Source organism: Oncorhynchus kisutch, linkage group LG17 (genome assembly GCF_002021735.2).
Source record: "Oncorhynchus kisutch isolate 150728-3 linkage group LG17, Okis_V2, whole genome shotgun sequence".
Classification (NCBI taxonomy): Eukaryota; Metazoa; Chordata; class Actinopteri; order Salmoniformes; family Salmonidae; genus Oncorhynchus; species Oncorhynchus kisutch.
The window spans coordinates 16,809,887-16,828,050 of NC_034190.2; the positions used below are offsets into that span (position 1 = coordinate 16,809,887).

The 18,164-nt window shown below is 40.8% G+C and overlaps 1 protein-coding gene across 4 annotated transcripts in view; it reads left to right on the top strand.

Moving 5' to 3' along the window:
- The first annotated feature begins 2,982 nt into the window (after positions 1-2,982).
- Positions 2,983-18,164, top strand: part of LOC109907253 (MAGUK p55 subfamily member 6) — an 89,354-nt gene continuing 74,172 nt past the window's right edge. For 3 of the 4 annotated variants that reach the window (XM_031793113.1, XM_020505122.2, XM_031793115.1), the window contains exon 1: positions 3,003-3,099. The gene's annotated coding sequence lies outside the window, so the exon portion shown is untranslated. Of the gene's footprint in view, positions 3,100-18,164 lie in introns of all 4 variants that reach the window. The other variant, XM_031793114.1, reaches the window with a different exon arrangement.

The window sequence follows — 18,164 nt, forward strand, 5'->3', positions numbered from 1 at the left end:
GCAGTCTATTACTGCAAGCTATTACTACAGGCTATTACTGCAGGCTATTACTGCAGGGTATTACTACAGGCTATTACTGCAGGGTATTACTACAGGCTATGACTGCAGGATATTACTACAGGCTATTACTGCAGGCTATTACTACAGGCTATTACTGTAGGTTATTACCGCAGGCTATTACTGCAGGCTACAGGCTATTACGGCACGCTACAGGCTATTACTGCACGCTACAGGCTATTACTGCAGGCTATTACTGCAGGCTACAGGCTATTACTGCAGGCTATTACTGCAGGTTATTACTACAGGCTATTACTACAGGCTATTACTGCAGGTTATTACTGCAGGCTATTACTGCAGGCTACAGGCTATTACTGCAGGCTATTACTGCAGGTTATTACTACAGGCTATTACTACAGGCTATTACTGCAGGTTATTACTACAGGCTATTACTACAGGCTATTACTACAGGCTATTACTGCAGGTTATTACTACAGGCTATTGCTACAGGTTATTACTACAGGCTATGACTGCAAGATATTACTACAGGCTATTACTGCAGGTTATTACTACAGGTTATTACTGCAAGCTATTACTGCAGGCTACAGGCTATTACTGCAGGCTATTACTGCAGGTTATTACTGCAGTCTATTACTGCAAGCTATTACTGCAGGCTATTTTTGCAAGCTATTACTACAGGCTATTACTACAGGCTATTACTGCAGCCTTTTACTGCAGGCTATTACTGCAGGCTATTGCTACAGGCTATTACTGCAGGTTATTACTACAGGCTATTACTACAGGCTATTACTACAGGCTATTACTACAGGCTATTACTGCAGGTTATTACTACAGGCTATTACTACAGGCTATTACTACAGGCTATTGCTACAGGTTATTACTACAGGCTATTACTGCAGGGTATTACTACAGGCTATGACTGCAAGATATTACTACAGGCTATTACTGCAGGTTATTACTACAGGTTATTACTGCAGGCTATTACTGCAGGCTATTACTGCAGGCTACAGGCTATTACTGCAGGCTATTACTGCAGGTTATTACTGCAGTCTATTACTGCAAGCTATTACTACAGTCTATTACTGCAGGCTATTACTGCAAGCTATTACTACAGGCTATTACAACAGGCTATTACTACAGGCTATTACTGCAACCTTTTACTGCAGGCTATTACTGCAGGCTATTGCTACAGGCTATTACTGCAGGTTATTACCGCAGGCTATTACTGCAAGATATTACTACAGGCTATTACTGCAGGTAATTACTACAGGTTATTACTGTAGGCTATTACTGCAGGCTATTACTGCAGGCTACAGGCTATTACTGCAGGCTATTACTGCAGGTTATTACGGCAGTCTATTACTGCAAGCTATTACTACAGTCTATTACTGCAGGCTATTACTGCAAGCTATTACTACAGGCTATTACTGCAGGTTATTACTACAGGCTATTACTACAGGCTATTACTACAGGCTATTACTGCAACCTTTTACTACAGGCTATTACTACAGACTATTACTACAGGTTATTACTGCAGGCTATTACTGCAAGATATTACTACAGGCTATTACTGCAGGTTATTACTACAGGTTATTACTGCAGGCTATTACTGCAGGTTATTACTACAGGCTATTACTGCAGGCTATTACTGCAAGCTATTACTGCAAGCTATTACTGCAGGCTATTTCTGCAGGCTATTAGTACAGGCTATTACTACAGGCAATTACTACAGGCAATTACTACAGGCTATTACTGCAGGCTATTAGTACAGGCGATTACTACAGGCTATTACTACAGGTTATTACTGCAGGCTATTACTGCAGGCTATTACTACAGGCTATTATTGTAGGTTATTACCGCAGGCTATTACTGCAAGATATTACTACAGGCTATTACTGCAGGTTATTACTACAGGTTATTACTGCATGCTATTACTGCAGGTTATTACTACAGGCTATTACTGCAGGCTATTACTGCAAGCTATTACTGCAAGCTATTACTGCAGGCTATTTCTGCAGGCTATTAGTACAGGCTATTACTACAGGCAATTACTACAGGCAATTACTACAGGCTATTACTGCAGGCTATTAGTACAGGCTATTACTACAGGCTATTACTACAGGTTATTACTGCAGGCTATTACTGCAGGCTATTACTGCAGGCTATTACTACAGGCTATTACTGCCGGCTATTACTACAGGCTATTACTGCAGTTTATTACTACAGGCTATTACTACAGGTTATTACTACAGGTTATTACTACCGGATATTACTACAGGCCATTACTGCAGGTTATTACTACAGGCTATTACTACAGGTTATTACTACAGGCTATTACTACAGGTTGTTACTACAGGCTATTACTGCAGGCTATTACTACAGGCTATGACTGCAGGCTATTACTACAGGCAATTACTGCAGGCTATTACTACAGGCCATTACTACAGGCCATTACTGCAGTGTATTACTGCAAGCTATTACTACAGGCTATTACTACAAGTTATTACTACAGGTTATTACTACAGGTTATTACTACCGGCTATTACTACAAGCTATTACTGCAGGCTAATACTACAGCTAGTCTCAAATGGTGCATAGAAACCAAATTCCTAATCATGTCCTCTAATTTCTAGGTAATCCAATTTTATAATTCGCACACAATTTAATTCCATCAACTCAACACGCCATTGTCTACTACTGTAATGGTCCACAGTACATATCATTGTAGCTTATTCCACAGCCTACTTCACACATGAAGACTGATAGGCAAGGCTATTACATCTATCCCCATGACTGAAGTGTTGGGAATGAAACAATCACAATGTTTAACATTCAATTCTAAAATCGTTCATATTCTGAATGGTTGCACTGTATCTATCCATCGTTGGATGTGGGGGATGGACTTCGACTATGATTCGTCCATCTCCGACGTACGTCACCAATGGAGGCGCGGTCTAATGTTTTGATTGACATTGTGTATTCACGGATAGTTAGCTGTGGGACCACGACAGCTAAGGGGGTTTGAATTTCCAACCGGGAGAGCCACAGAGGATCACCGCTAACTTACATACACAATTACCGGTAAGTCACGGCACGGAGATATGGTTTAGAATGGTCAATTAAAGTTAATTCTGGAGAGAAACTTTATGGGGAAGGAAAAGCGGACTTTTTGGTCTCAAAGATGGACTTATGCACGTAAGGAAGTCCAGCCCTATGTGCTTTCCTAGTGTATGTGTGTGTGTGTCTGTCTGTAGGATATTTATTGGGAAGGGCTTACCTCTCGTCCAATGTGATTGCCTTGCTCATGCTTTGAGTGCTTATTCTATGCCTTTTCTCCACAGTATCTTGACTATGTGAAAGGCTACATAATAATACTCTTCAAATATGCCGGCTACAATGCCCTGGATGGGTAACAAAAATGGCCGCACGTGTGTGACGAGATCACCGTAATCGCGAACAATTGACAGCAAAAATGACCCGATAATTTGGCACGGATGTGGACTACTTGTACGCCCAGTCGTTATTTCCCGGATATCGATCTATTTCTATGTGCGGTAACTGGATATGTGCGTGTATTTCTCGTGCCGCTGATAGGACGTGCGCGCGCGAGGAAGTGGCAGGCTGTCCCACTATCCCATTATAAAATCCGGCACCACACCAGCAGAGAAAATGAGCTGTATTGAGAAGAGGAGCGTTACGTACAACGATTAGATAGGCGAAACATGCCCGTGCCAGGCAGGGAATGAGACAAACCACGGTTGTTTGTTTGTTTGTTGACCACAACAATCAGGCATTGTTTATTTGTGCTGAGCTCGTGAATGGACGTGGGTCGGATCGGGTATAGCCTTGGCATGGCAAAGTCTGGCCCGAGGCAGAGGGCAGTAGACCCATCCTATTGATTTTCCCTCTCAGATTTGTCTGAGTGGGGTGTAGAATCCTGTCTGTCACTACTTAGATGACCATCTGAGTTTGAGAATATCACTGACTATAAAAAGGTTAGGTGAATGAGCCTTTTGCCTGTAATCAATTGTAATTTTTGGGTCATGGTGTCACTATGCTGGTTTTATACTCAGCTATTTGGGTATTTTTCTGTCTGTTCTAGTCCTAGGGGTGGAGGTGATTGGGGGGTCATCCCTGTAAATAAGCAACATACTGGGGGATGAGGGTTGCAATCAGTCCATCTTAAAGGTCCAAATCAGCTGTTTTTATATCAATATCAAATCATTTCAGGGTAACAATTCACAAAACTGTGATTGTTTTCAAATAAAATGGTCAAGAAGTAATATAGCTTTTTAGCAAAGACCAATTTCCCAAGCAAGAATTTTGTGGGGAGGGGAAAACTGAAAACTAGCTGTTATTGGCAGAGAGTTTTGGAATGCTCTTTCTTATTGGTCTATTAACTAATTTACTGCCAGGTCATGTCAAAATTCAAGCCTTTAGAAAAGGCTGAAATGTAAGGCAGTCTTTTCAAACAGCTCCAACACTAAAAGGGCATAATCATCATTTTAACATTTTCACATTATTATTCCAACTTCATAGTGTGGATCTCTCTCTTTTATAAATACAGTACCAGTCAAACATTTGGACACATCTACTCATTCCAGGGTTTTTCTTTATTTGTACTATTTTCTACATTGTAGAATAATATTGAAGACATCAAAACTATGAAATAACACATATGGAATCGTGTAGTAACCACAAAAGTGTTAAACAAATCCAAATATCTGTTATATTTGAGATTCTTCAAAGTAGCCACCCTTTGCCTTGATGACAGCTTTGCACACTATTGGCATTCTCTCAACCAGCTTCATGAGGTAGTCACCTGGAATGCATTTCAATTAACAGGTGTGCCTTGTTAAGTTAATTTGTGGAATTTCTTTCCTTTTTAATGTGTTTAAGCCAATCAGGTGTGTTATGACAAGGTTGGGATGCTACTCAGAAGATAGCCCTATTTGGTAAAAATGTTGATGTCGCCACTATTATTCTACGATGTAGAAAATAGTCAAAATAAAGAAAATCCTGGAATGAGTAGGTGTGTCCAAACTTCTGACTGGTACTGTATACAGTCGTATGAAAAAGTTTGGGCACCCCTGACAATTTCCATGATTTCCATTTATAAATAATTGGGTGATTGGATCAGCAATTTCATTTTGATCTATCAAATAACTGATGGACACAGTAATATTTCAGTAGTGAAATGAGGTTTATTGGATTAACAGAAAATGTGCAATATGCATCAAAACAAAATTAGACAGGTGCATAAATTTGGGCACCCCAATAGAAAAATCACATCAATATTTAGTAGAGCCCCCTTTTGTTAAAATAACAGCCTCTAATGAGTGTCTGGACGAAGGTATTTTGGACCATTCCTCCTTACAAAACATCTCCAGTTCAGTTAGGCTTGATGGTTGCCGAGCATGGACAGCCCGCTTCAAAACATCCCACAGATTCTCAATGATATTCAGGTCTGGGGACTGGGATGGCCATTCCAGAACATTGTACTTGTTCCTCTGCATAAATGCCCGGGTAGATTTTGAGCAGTGTTTTGGGTCGTTGTCTTGTTGAAATATCCAGCCCCGGCTTAACTTCAATTTTGTGACTGATTCTTCAACATTATTCCCAAGAATCTGCTGATATTGAGGAGAATCCATGCGACCCTCAACTTTAACAAAATTCCCAGTACCGGCACTGGCCACACAGCCCCACAGCATGATGGAACCCCCACCAAATTTTACTGTGGGTAGCAAGTGTTTTTCTTGGAACGCTGTGTTCTTTTGCCGCCATGCATAACGTCGCTTGTTATGACCAAATAACTCAATCTTGGTTTCATCAGTCCACAGCAACTTATTCCAAAATGAAGCTGGCTTGTCCAAATGTGCGTTTGCATTCCTCAAGCGACTCTGTTTGTGGCGTGTGTGCAGGAAAGGCTTCTTCCGGATCACTCTCCCATACAGCTTCTCCTTGTGCAAAGTGAGCTGAATTGTTGAACGATGCAGTGACACCATCTGCAGTAAGATGATGTTGTTGGTCTTTGGAGGTGGTCTGTTTTTGACCGTTCTCACCATCCTTTGCCTCTCCGATATTTTACTTGGCCTGCCACTTCTGGCCTTAACAAGAACTGTGCCTGTGGTCTTCCATTTCCTCACTATGTTCCTCACAGTGGACACTGACAGCTTAAATCTCTGCGATAGCTTTTTGTAGCCTTCCTCTAAACCATAATGTTGAACAATCTTTGTTTTCAGGTCATTTGAGAGTTGTTTTGAGGCCCCCATGTTGCCACTCTTCAGAGGAGAGTCAAAGAGAACAACAACTTGCAATTGGCCACCTTAAATACCTTTTCTCATGATTGGATGCAATTGTCTATGAAGTTCAAGGCTTAATGAGCTCACCAAACCAATTGTGTGTTCCAATGAATCAGTGCTAAGTAGTTACAGGCATTCAAATCATCAGAATGACAAGGGTGCCCACATTTTTGCATTGCCTATTTTTCACATCTGATTTAATTTCAGACAACTTAATATTGCTACACTAAAAATCTTTGTCTGGACAATACCCCAGTACTCAGCTTTTATTAGAAAATTAATGGCAACCCACTGTGATCAGCTTCTGTGACGACAGAGTAAATTATTATGCAGCCTCAGAGGGGTGCCCAAACATTTTCATACGACTGTATGTATATACTACCGTTCAAAAGTTTGGAGTCACTTAGAAATGTCCTTGTTTTTGAAAGAAAAGCACATTTTTGTCCATTAAAATTACATAAAATTGATCAGAAATACAGTGTAGACATTGTTAACATTGTAAATGACTATTGCAGCTGGAAACGGCTGATTTGTTATGGAATATCTACAGAGGCCCATTATCAGCAACCACCATTCCTGTGTTCCAATGGCACGTTTTGTTAGCTAATCCAAGTTTATAATTTTAAAAGGCTAATTGATCATTAGAAAACCCTTTTGCAATTATGTTAGCACAGCTGAAAACTGTTATTCTGATTAAAGCAATAAAACTGGCCTTCTTTAGACTAGTTGGGTATCTGGAGCATCAGCGTTTGTGGGTTCGATTACAGGCTCAAAATGGCCAGAAACAAATAACTTTATTCTCAAACGCGTTAGTCTATTCTTGTTCTGAGAAATTAATGCTATTTCATGCGAGAAGTTGCCAAGAAACTGAAGATATTGTACAATGCTGGCCTTCTAGGCAGATTTGCAAAGAAAAAGCCATATCTCAGACTAGCCAATAAAAATAAACGATTAAGACGGGCAAAAGAACACAGATACTTCACTGTTGACGTTGAGACTGGTGTTCTGCGGGTACTATTTAATGAAGCTGCCAGTTGAGGACTTGTGAGGCATCTGTTTCTCAAACAAGACTCTGTGATGTACTTGTCCTCTTTCTCAGTTGTGCACCAGGGCCTCCCATTCCTCTTTCTATTCCGGTTAGACCCAGTTTGCGCTGTTCTGTGAAGAGAGTAGTACACAGCGTTGTATGAGATCTTCAGTTTCTTGGCAATTTCTCGCATGGAATAGCCTTAATTTCTCAGAACAAGAATAAACTGATGAGTTTCAGAAGAAGGTCTTTGTTTCTGGCCATTTTGAGCCTGTAATCGAACCCACAAATGCTCCAGATACTTAACTAGTCTAAAGAAGGCCAGTTTAATTGCTTCTTTAATCAGAACAACAGTTTTCAGCTGTGCCAACATAACTCAAAAAGGGTTTTCCAATAATCAATTTGCATTTTAAAATTATAAACTTGGATTAGTTAACACAATGTGCCGTTGGAACACAGGAGTGATGGTTGCTGATAATGGGCCTCTGTACACCTATGTAGATATTCCATTAAAAAATCATCCGTTTCCAGCTACAATAGTGACAGAAAATTGGCTTTTCATCAAAAACAAGGACATTTCTAAGTGACCCCAAACTTTTGAACGGTAGTGTATATAGTAGTACACACACTTGGTGTACAAAACGTAAGGAACACCTGCTCTTTCCATGACACACACTGAGTGTACAAAACATTAGGAACACATGCTCTTTCCATGACATACACTGAGTGGACAAAACATTAAGAACACCTGCTCTTTCCATGACATACACTGAGTGTACAAAACATTAAGAACACCTGCTCTTTCCATGACACACACTGAGTGTACAACACATTAGGAACACCTGCTCTTTCCATGACATACACTGACATACACTGAGTTTGCAAAACATTAAGAACACCTGCTCTTTCCATGACATACACTGACATACACTGAGTGTACAAAACATTAGCACACCTTCCTAATTTTGAGTTGTCCTCAGAACAGCCTGAATTTGTGTATGCCATATGCACCAAATACAATGGGTGTAGACTTAGCCGTGAAATGCTTGCATCCCAATGATGCATTTGAAAAAATTGTAATAAAAAGAAAAATAGTATAACAACAGGAATAAAATACACATACATTTAGCTATCTACAGGGAGTACCAGTACCAGAACACTGTGTAGGGGTACAAGGTATTTTAGAATACACATACATTTAGCTATCTACAGGGAGTACCAGTACCAGAACACTGTGTAGGGGTACAAGGTATTTTAGAATACACATACATTTAGCTATCTACAGGGAGTACCAGTACCAGAACACTGTGTAGGGGTACAAGGTATTTTAGAATACACATACATTTAGCTATCTACAGGGAGTACCAGTACCAGAACACTGTGTAGGGGTACAAGGTATTTTAGAATACACATACATTTAGCTATCTACAGGGAGTACCAGTACCAGAACACTGTGTAGGGGTACAAGGTATTTTAGAATACACATACATTTAGCTATCTACAGGGAGTACCAGTACCAGAACACTGTGTAGGGGTACAAGGTATTTTAGAATACACATACATTTAGCTATCTACAGGGAGTACCAGTACCAGAACACTGTGTAGGGGTACAAGGTATTTTAGAATACACATACATTTAGCTATCTACAGGGAGTACCAGTACCAGAACACTGTGTAGGGGTACAAGGTATTTTAGAATACACATACATTTAGCTATCTACAGGGAGTACCAGTACCAGAACACTGTGTAGGGGTACAAGGTATTTTAGAATACACATACATTTAGCTATCTACAGGGAGTACCAGTACCAGAACACTGTGTAGGGGTACAAGGTATTTTAGAATACACATACATTTAGCTATCTACAGGGAGTACCAGTACCAGAACACTGTGTAGGGGTACAAGGTATTTTAGAATACACATACATTTAGCTATCTACAGGGAGTACCAGTACCAGAACACTGTGTAGGGGTACAAGGTATTTTAGAATACACATACATTTAGCTATCTACAGGGAGTACCAGTACCAGAACACTGTGTAGTGGTACAAGGTATTTTAGAATACACATACATTTAGCTATCTACAGGGAGTACCAGTACCAGAACACTGTGTAGTGGTACAAGGTATTTTAGAATACACATACATTTAGCTATCTACAGGGAGTACCAGTACCAGAACACTGTGTAGGGGTACAAGGTATTTTAGAATACACATACATTTAGCTATCTACAGGGAGTACCAGTACCAGAACACTGTGTAGAGGTACAAGGTATTTTAGAATACACATACATTTAGCTATCTACAGGGAGTACCAGTACCAGAACACTGTGTAGGGGTACAAGGTATTTTAGAATACACATACATTTAGCTATCTACAGGGAGTACCAGTACCAGAACACTGTGTAGGGGTACAAGGTATTTTAGAATACACATACATTTAGCTATCTACAAGGAGTACCAGTACCAGAACACTGTGTAGGGGTACAAGGTATTTTAGAATACACATACATTTAGCTATCTACAGGGAGTACCAGTACCAGAACACTGTGTAGGGGTACAAGGTATTTTAGAATACACATACATTTAGCTATCTACAGGGAGTACCAGTACCAGAACACTGTGTAGGGGTACAAGGTATTTTAGAATACACATACATTTAGCTATCTACAGGGAGTACCAGTACCAGAACACTGTGTAGGGGTACAAGGTATTTTAGAATACACATACATTTAGCTATCTACAGGGAGTACCAGTACCAGAACACTGTGTAGTGGTACAAGGTATTTTAGAATACACATACATTTAGCTATCTACAGGGAGTACCAGTACCAGAACACTGTGTAGTGGTACAAGGTATTTTAGAATACACATACATTTAGCTATCTACAGGGAGTACCAGTACCAGAACACTGTGTAGGGGTACAAGGTATTTTAGAATACACATACATTTAGCTATCTACAGGGAGTACCAGTACCAGAACACTGTGTAGAGGTACAAGGTATTTTAGAATACACATACATTTAGCTATCTACAGGGAGTACCAGTACCAGAACACTGTGTAGGGGTACAAGGTATTTTAGAATACACATACATTTAGCTATCTACAGGGAGTACCAGTACCAGAACACTGTGTAGGGGTACAAGGTATTTTAGAATACACATACATTTAGCTATCTACAAGGAGTACCAGTACCAGAACACTGTGTAGGGGTACAAGGTATTTTAGAATACACATACATTTAGCTATCTACAGGGAGTACCAGTACCAGAACACTGTGTAGGGGTACAAGGTATTTTAGAATACACATACATTTAGCTATCTACAGGGAGTACCAGTACCAGAACACTGTGTAGGGGTACAAGGTATTTTAGAATACACATACATTTAGCTATCTACAGGGAGTACCAGTACCAGAACACTGTGTAGGGGTACAAGGTATTTTAGAATACACATACATTTAGCTATCTACAGGGAGTACCAGTACCAGAACACTGTGTAGGGGTACAAGGTATTTTAGAATACACATACATTTAGCTATCTACAGGGAGTACCAGTACCAGAACACTGTGTAGGGGTACAAGGTATTTTAGAATACACATACATTTAGCTATCTACAGGGAGTACCAGTACCAGAACACTGTGTAGTGGTACAAGGTATTTTAGAATACACATACATTTAGCTATCTACAGGGAGTACCAGTACCAGAACACTGTGTAGTGGTACAAGGTATTTTAGAATACACATACATTTAGCTATCTACAGGGAGTACCAGTACCAGAACACTGTGTAGGGGTACAAGGTATTTTAGAATACACATACATTTAGCTATCTACAGGGAGTACCAGTACCAGAACACTGTGTAGAGGTACATGGTATTTTAGAATACACATACATTTAGCTATCTACAGGGAGTACCAGTACCAGAACACTGTGTAGGGGTACAAGGTATTTTAGAATACACATACATTTAGCTATCTACAGGGAGTACCAGTACCAGAACACTGTGTAGGGGTACAAGGTATTTTAGAATACACATACATTTAGCTATCTACAAGGAGTACCAGTACCAGAACACTGTGTAGGGGTACAAGGTATTTTAGAATACACATACATTTAGCTATCTACAGGGAGTACCAGTACCAGAACACTGTGTAGGGGTACAAGGTATTTTAGAATACACATACATTTAGCTATCTACAGGGAGTACCAGTACCAGAACACTGTGTAGGGGTACAAGGTATTTTAGAATACACATACATTTAGCTATCTACAGGGAGTACCAGTACCAGAACACTGTGTAGGGGTACAAGGTATTTTAGAATACACATACATTTAGCTATCTACAGGGAGTACCAGTACCAGAACACTGTGTAGGGGTACAAGGTATTTTAGAATACACATACATTTAGCTATCTACAGGGAGTACCAGTACCAGAACACTGTGTAGGGGTACAAGGTATTTTAGAATACACATACATTTAGCTATCTACAGGGAGTACCAGTACCAGAACACTGTGTAGAGGTACAATGTATTTTAGAATACACATACATTTAGCTATCTACAGGGAGTACCAGTACCAGAACACTGTGTAGGGGTACAAGGTATTTTAGAATACACATACATTTAGCTATCTACAGGGAGTACCAGTACCAGAACACTGTGTAGGGGTACAAGGTATTTTAGAATACACATACATTTAGCTATCTACAGGGAGTACCAGTACCAGAACACTGTGTAGGGGTACAAGGTATTTTAGAATACACATACATTTAGCTATCTACAGGGAGTACCAGTACCAGAACACTGTGTAGGGGTACAAGGTATTTTAGAATACACATACATTTAGCTATCTACAGGGAGTACCAGTACCAGAACACTGTGTAGAGGTACAAGGTATTTTAGAATACACATACATTTAGCTATCTACAGGGAGTACCAGTACCAGAACACTGTGTAGGGGTACAAGGTATTTTAGAATACACATACATTTAGCTATCTACAGGGAGTACCAGTACCAGAACACTGTGTAGGGGTACAAGGTATTTTAGAATACACATACATTTAGCTATCTACAGGGAGTACCAGTACCAGAACACTGTGTAGAGGTACAAGGTATTTTAGAATACACATACATTTAGCTATCTACAGGGAGTACCAGTACCAGAACACTGTGTAGGGGTACAAGGTATTTTAGAATACACATACATTTAGCTATCTACAGGGAGTACCAGTACCAGAACACTGTGTAGGGGTACAAGGTATTTTAGAATACACATACATTTAGCTATCTACAAGGAGTACCAGAACACTGTGTAGGGGTACAAGGTATTTTAGAATACACATACATTTAGCTATCTACAGGGAGTACCAGTACCAGAACACTGTGTAGGGGTACAAGGTATTTTAGAATACACATACATTTAGCTATCTACAGGGAGTACCAGTACCAGAACACTGTGTAGGGGTACAAGGTATTTTAGAATACACATACATTTAGCTATCTACAGGGAGTACCAGTACCAGAACACTGTGTAGGGGTACAAGGTATTTTAGAATACACATACATTTAGCTATCTACAGGGAGTACCAGTACCAGAACACTGTGTAGGGGTACAAGGTATTTTAGAATACACATACATTTAGCTATCTACAGGGAGTACCAGTACCAGAACACTGTGTAGGGGTACAAGGTATTTTAGAATACACATACATTTAGCTATCTACAGGGAGTACCAGTACCAGAACACTGTGTAGTGGTACAAGGTATTTTAGAATACACATACATTTAGCTATCTACAGGGAGTACCAGTACCAGAACACTGTGTAGTGGTACAAGGTATTTTAGAATACACATACATTTAGCTATCTACAGGGAGTACCAGTACCAGAACACTGTGTAGGGGTACAAGGTATTTTAGAATACACATACATTTAGCTATCTACAGGGAGTACCAGTACCAGAACACTGTGTAGAGGTACAAGGTATTTTAGAATACACATACATTTAGCTATCTACAGGGAGTACCAGTACCAGAACACTGTGTAGGGGTACAAGGTATTTTAGAATACACATACATTTAGCTATCTACAGGGAGTACCAGTACCAGAACACTGTGTAGGGGTACAAGGTATTTTAGAATACACATACATTTAGCTATCTACAAGGAGTACCAGTACCAGAACACTGTGTAGGGGTACAAGGTATTTTAGAATACACATACATTTAGCTATCTACAGGGAGTACCAGTACCAGAACACTGTGTAGGGGTACAAGGTATTTTAGAATACACATACATTTAGCTATCTACAGGGAGTACCAGTACCAGAACACTGTGTAGGGGTACAAGGTATTTTAGAATACACATACATTTAGCTATCTACAGGGAGTACCAGTACCAGAACACTGTGTAGGGGTACAAGGTATTTTAGAATACACATACATTTAGCTATCTACAGGGAGTACCAGTACCAGAACACTGTGTAGGGGTACAAGGTATTTTAGAATACACATACATTTAGCTATCTACAGGGAGTACCAGTACCAGAACACTGTGTAGAGGTACAATGTATTTTAGAATACACATACATTTAGCTATCTACAGGGAGTACCAGTACCAGAACACTGTGTAGGGGTACAAGGTATTTTAGAATACACATACATTTAGCTATCTACAGGGAGTACCAGTACCAGAACACTGTGTAGGGGTACAAGGTATTTTAGAATACACATACATTTAGCTATCTACAGGGAGTACCAGTACCAGAACACTGTGTAGGGGTACAAGGTATTTTAGAATACACATACATTTAGCTATCTACAGGGAGTACCAGTACCAGAACACTGTGTAGGGGTACAAGGTATTTTAGAATACACATACATTTAGCTATCTACAGGGAGTACCAGTACCAGAACACTGTGTAGGGGTACAAGGTATTTTAGAATACACATACATTTAGCTATCTACAGGGAGTACCAGTACCAGAACACTGTGTAGGGGTACAAGGTATTTTAGAATACACATACATTTAGCTATCTACAGGGAGTACCAGTACCAGAACACTGTGTAGGGGTACAAGGTATTTTAGAATACACATACATTTAGCTATCTACAGGGAGTACCAGTACCAGAACACTGTGTAGGGGTACAAGGTATTTTAGAATACACATACATTTAGCTATCTACAGGGAGTACCAGTACCAGAACACTGTGTAGGGGTACAAGGTATTTTAGGTAGACATGTACATGAAGACTGGGTAAAGTGATTAGGCATCAGGATAGATAATGATACTGTATTTTAGGTAGACATGTACATGAAGACTGGGTAAAGTGACTAGGCATCAGGATAGATAATGATACTGTATTTTAGGTAGACATGTACATGAAGACTGGGTAAAGTGACTAGGCATCAGGATAGATAATGATACTGTATTTTAGGTAGACATGTACATGAAGACTGGGTAAAGTGACTAGGCATCAGGATAGATAATGATACTGTATTTTAGGTAGACATGTACATGAAGACTGGGTAAAGTGACTAGGCATCAAGATAGACAATGATACTGTATTTTAGGTAGACATGTACATGAAGACTGGGTAAAGTGACTAGGCATCAGGATAGATAATACGAGCAAAAGAAAAACTTAGTAGCAGCAGCATATGATGAAGTTAAAAGCGTGTGTGTTTGTGTCGTGTCAGCATGTGCGTGTGTGCTTGTTTTCGGTATGCGCGTGTGTGTGCGTATGTAGTGTATGTGAATGTGTGTGGGTTTTGTGTCAGTGTAATGTGTGTGTGTCTGTGTGTGTTTATATAGTCTTTTGACTCCCTTATTCTGTGCACGTAGGCAGAGTATTTGGCTTTGTACTGGTTGGTTTACAGTTTGTTTACTTAATGCTCTGCTGCCCTTATAGGAAAAGAATACGGCGGACTAGCAGCAGGCTCCTGCTTTCCCCAGAATGAATCACCCATGAACAGCCAGAGAGACCAATGTGACCTATGCCTCAAACTCATGTCTGGCCGTGTCTAGACTTGACAGTTCATGCAGCTTTAGTATTCTGATCTTAGAGTTGTGGTCATGGACTTCTGAACGTGTCATGCTTCTGCACCTACAGTTAAATGTGTCTACCGTGTCCACAGTGTGTCCGGATTCCCTTTTCCCTCGCTATATTCAAATGCCAGTATGCATTCTACAAGCGGTGGAATAGGAACAATACGATAACACAACAACAACTAATGGCAGTAGCTAACTACTGTAGCTAACTAGCCAGCTAACCTCTGTAGCTAGCCAGCAAGCTATCAAACAACAGTACATGGATTGCAAATTGGTTAGCATAACTCTAGCCCAAAAAATGTATATTTTCTAAATATTAGCTAGCTGGCTAGCATTTATGAGTCCAGCAAACATGAGGTGTTGACAAGCTGAATGCACTGAGCTGTCTGTTTAAACTACTAGCACACAGCCATGCAAAAGAGGTCTCTTCACAATCTAGAAGTCCAGAACAGACTATGGGAGGTGTACAGTACTACATAGAGCCATGACTACATGGAACTCTATTCCACATCAGGTAACTGATGCAGCAGTAGAATCAGATTTAAAAAGCAAATAAAAATACACCTTATGGAACAGTTGGTACTGTGAAGACACACACACACACACAGGTACAGACACATGCATGCACACGCATACACGTACATTGTAATATTGTTTTATAGTGGTATTATATATTTTGTATTGTAGATATGTAGTGGTGTAGTAATGTAATGTACAATAATGTACTGTTTTATCTTTTTTGTTTTATGTGTGATGTAAGTGCCTTCATGTGTTTGGACCTCAGGAAGAGTAGCTGCTGCCTTGGCAGCAACTAATGGGCATCCTTAATAAACCCCAGGAAGAGTAGCTGCTGCCTTGGCAGCAACTAATGGGCATCCTTAATAAACCCCAGGAAGAGTAGCTGCTGCCTTGGCAGGAACTAATGGGCATCCTTAATAAACCCCAGGAAGAGTAGCTGCTGCCTTGGCAGCAACTAATGGGCATCCTTAATAAACCCCAGGAAGAGTAGCTGCTGCCTTGGCAGCAACTAATGGGCATCCTTAATAAACCCCAGGAAGAGTAGCTGTTGCCTTGGCAGGAACTAATGGGCATCCTTAATAAACCCCAGGAAGAGTAGCTGCTGCCTTGGCAGGAATAATGGGCATCCTTAATAAACCCCAGGAAGAGGAGCTGTTGCCTTGGCAGGAACTAATGGGCATCCTTAATAAACCCCAGGAAGAGTAGCTGCTGCCTTGGCAGCAACTAATGGGCATCCTTAATAAACCCCAGGAAGAGTAGCTGTTGCCTTGGCAGGAACTAATGGGCATCCTTAATAAACCCCAGGAAGAGTAGCTGCTGCCTTGGCAGGAATAATGGGCATCCTTAATAAACCCCAGGAAGAGGAGCTGTTGCCTTGGCAGGAATAATGGGCATCCTTAATAAACCCCAGGAAGAGTAGCTGTTGCCTTGGCAGCAACTAATGGGCATCTTTAATAAACCCCAGGAAGAGTAGCTGTTGCCTTGGCAGGAACTAATGGGCAGCCTTAATAAACCCCAGGAAGAGTAGCTGCTGCCTTGGCAGCAACTAATGGGCATCCTTAATAAACCCCAGGAAGAGTAGCTGTTGCCTTGGCAGGAACTAATGGGCAGCCTTAATAAACCCCAGGAAGAGTAGCTGTTGCCTTGGCAGGAACTAATGGGCAGCCTTAATAAACCCCAGGAAGAGTAGCTGTTGCCTTGGCAGGAACTAATGGGCATCCTTAATAAACCCCAGGAAGAGTAGCTGTTGCCTTGGCAGGAACTAATGGGCATCCTTAATAAACCCCAGGAAGAGTCGCTGCTGCTTTTGCAGGAACTAATGGGCATCCTTAATAAACCCCAGGAAGAGTCGCTGCTGCTTTTGCAGGAACTAATGGAGATCATTAATAAATAAAAATACAAAGAGACTTTTGTGCTTCTAGACCAATCTTTTCAATGCGATCTTTGTTTTCTGATAGCAGAAGTTGCATGTAAGTGTCAAGTGTAGACACAACCTCTGTCTCACACCCAAAGAGGGACAGGGACCGTCCCAAATGGCACCCTATTCCTTATTTACACCCCTTTTATTGCCGATACGGAGCCTTCCGATCCATCACGACTGGACTACCAACGTAATCCGCACTAGTTTTTTTTTTCAACAGGCTCCTCCGTTGTGACGTCCCCTGAATGCCCATCTGCTAGCCGCAGCACACTAGCTGTCTAGAGCATACCAGACTGTTTGCTGAAGTGGTCCATCAGTCAATTTCTTGGGCTACAATACCTATTTTGCCAATTGGCCTGGACCCTTTTACAACACGGACTCCTGCTGACCTATCACGACTGGTCTGCTGACGTAACCGCACAAGGGGGCTACAACAGACTTCTTTCATTGCGACGTCCCTCTAAGGCCCTTCTGCTATCCCTGGCCCACTAGCTGTCTGAATCGCCATGTCTCCAGCCCGTCCAGCTACTCATTGGAACCTATGATCACCCGGCTATGCATTCCTCTCCCTAATGTCAATATTCCTTGTCCATTGCTGTTTTGGTTAGTGATTATTGTCATATTTCACTGTAGAGACTCCAGCCCTGCTCAATATGCCTTAGCTAACCCTCTTGTCCCACCTCACACACATGCTGTGACCCCACCTGGTTTAATTGATGTCTCTAGAGACAATACCTCTGTCATAGTCACTCAATGCCTAGGTTTACCTCCACTGTATTCACATCCTACCATACCATTGTCTGTACATTATGCATTGAATCTA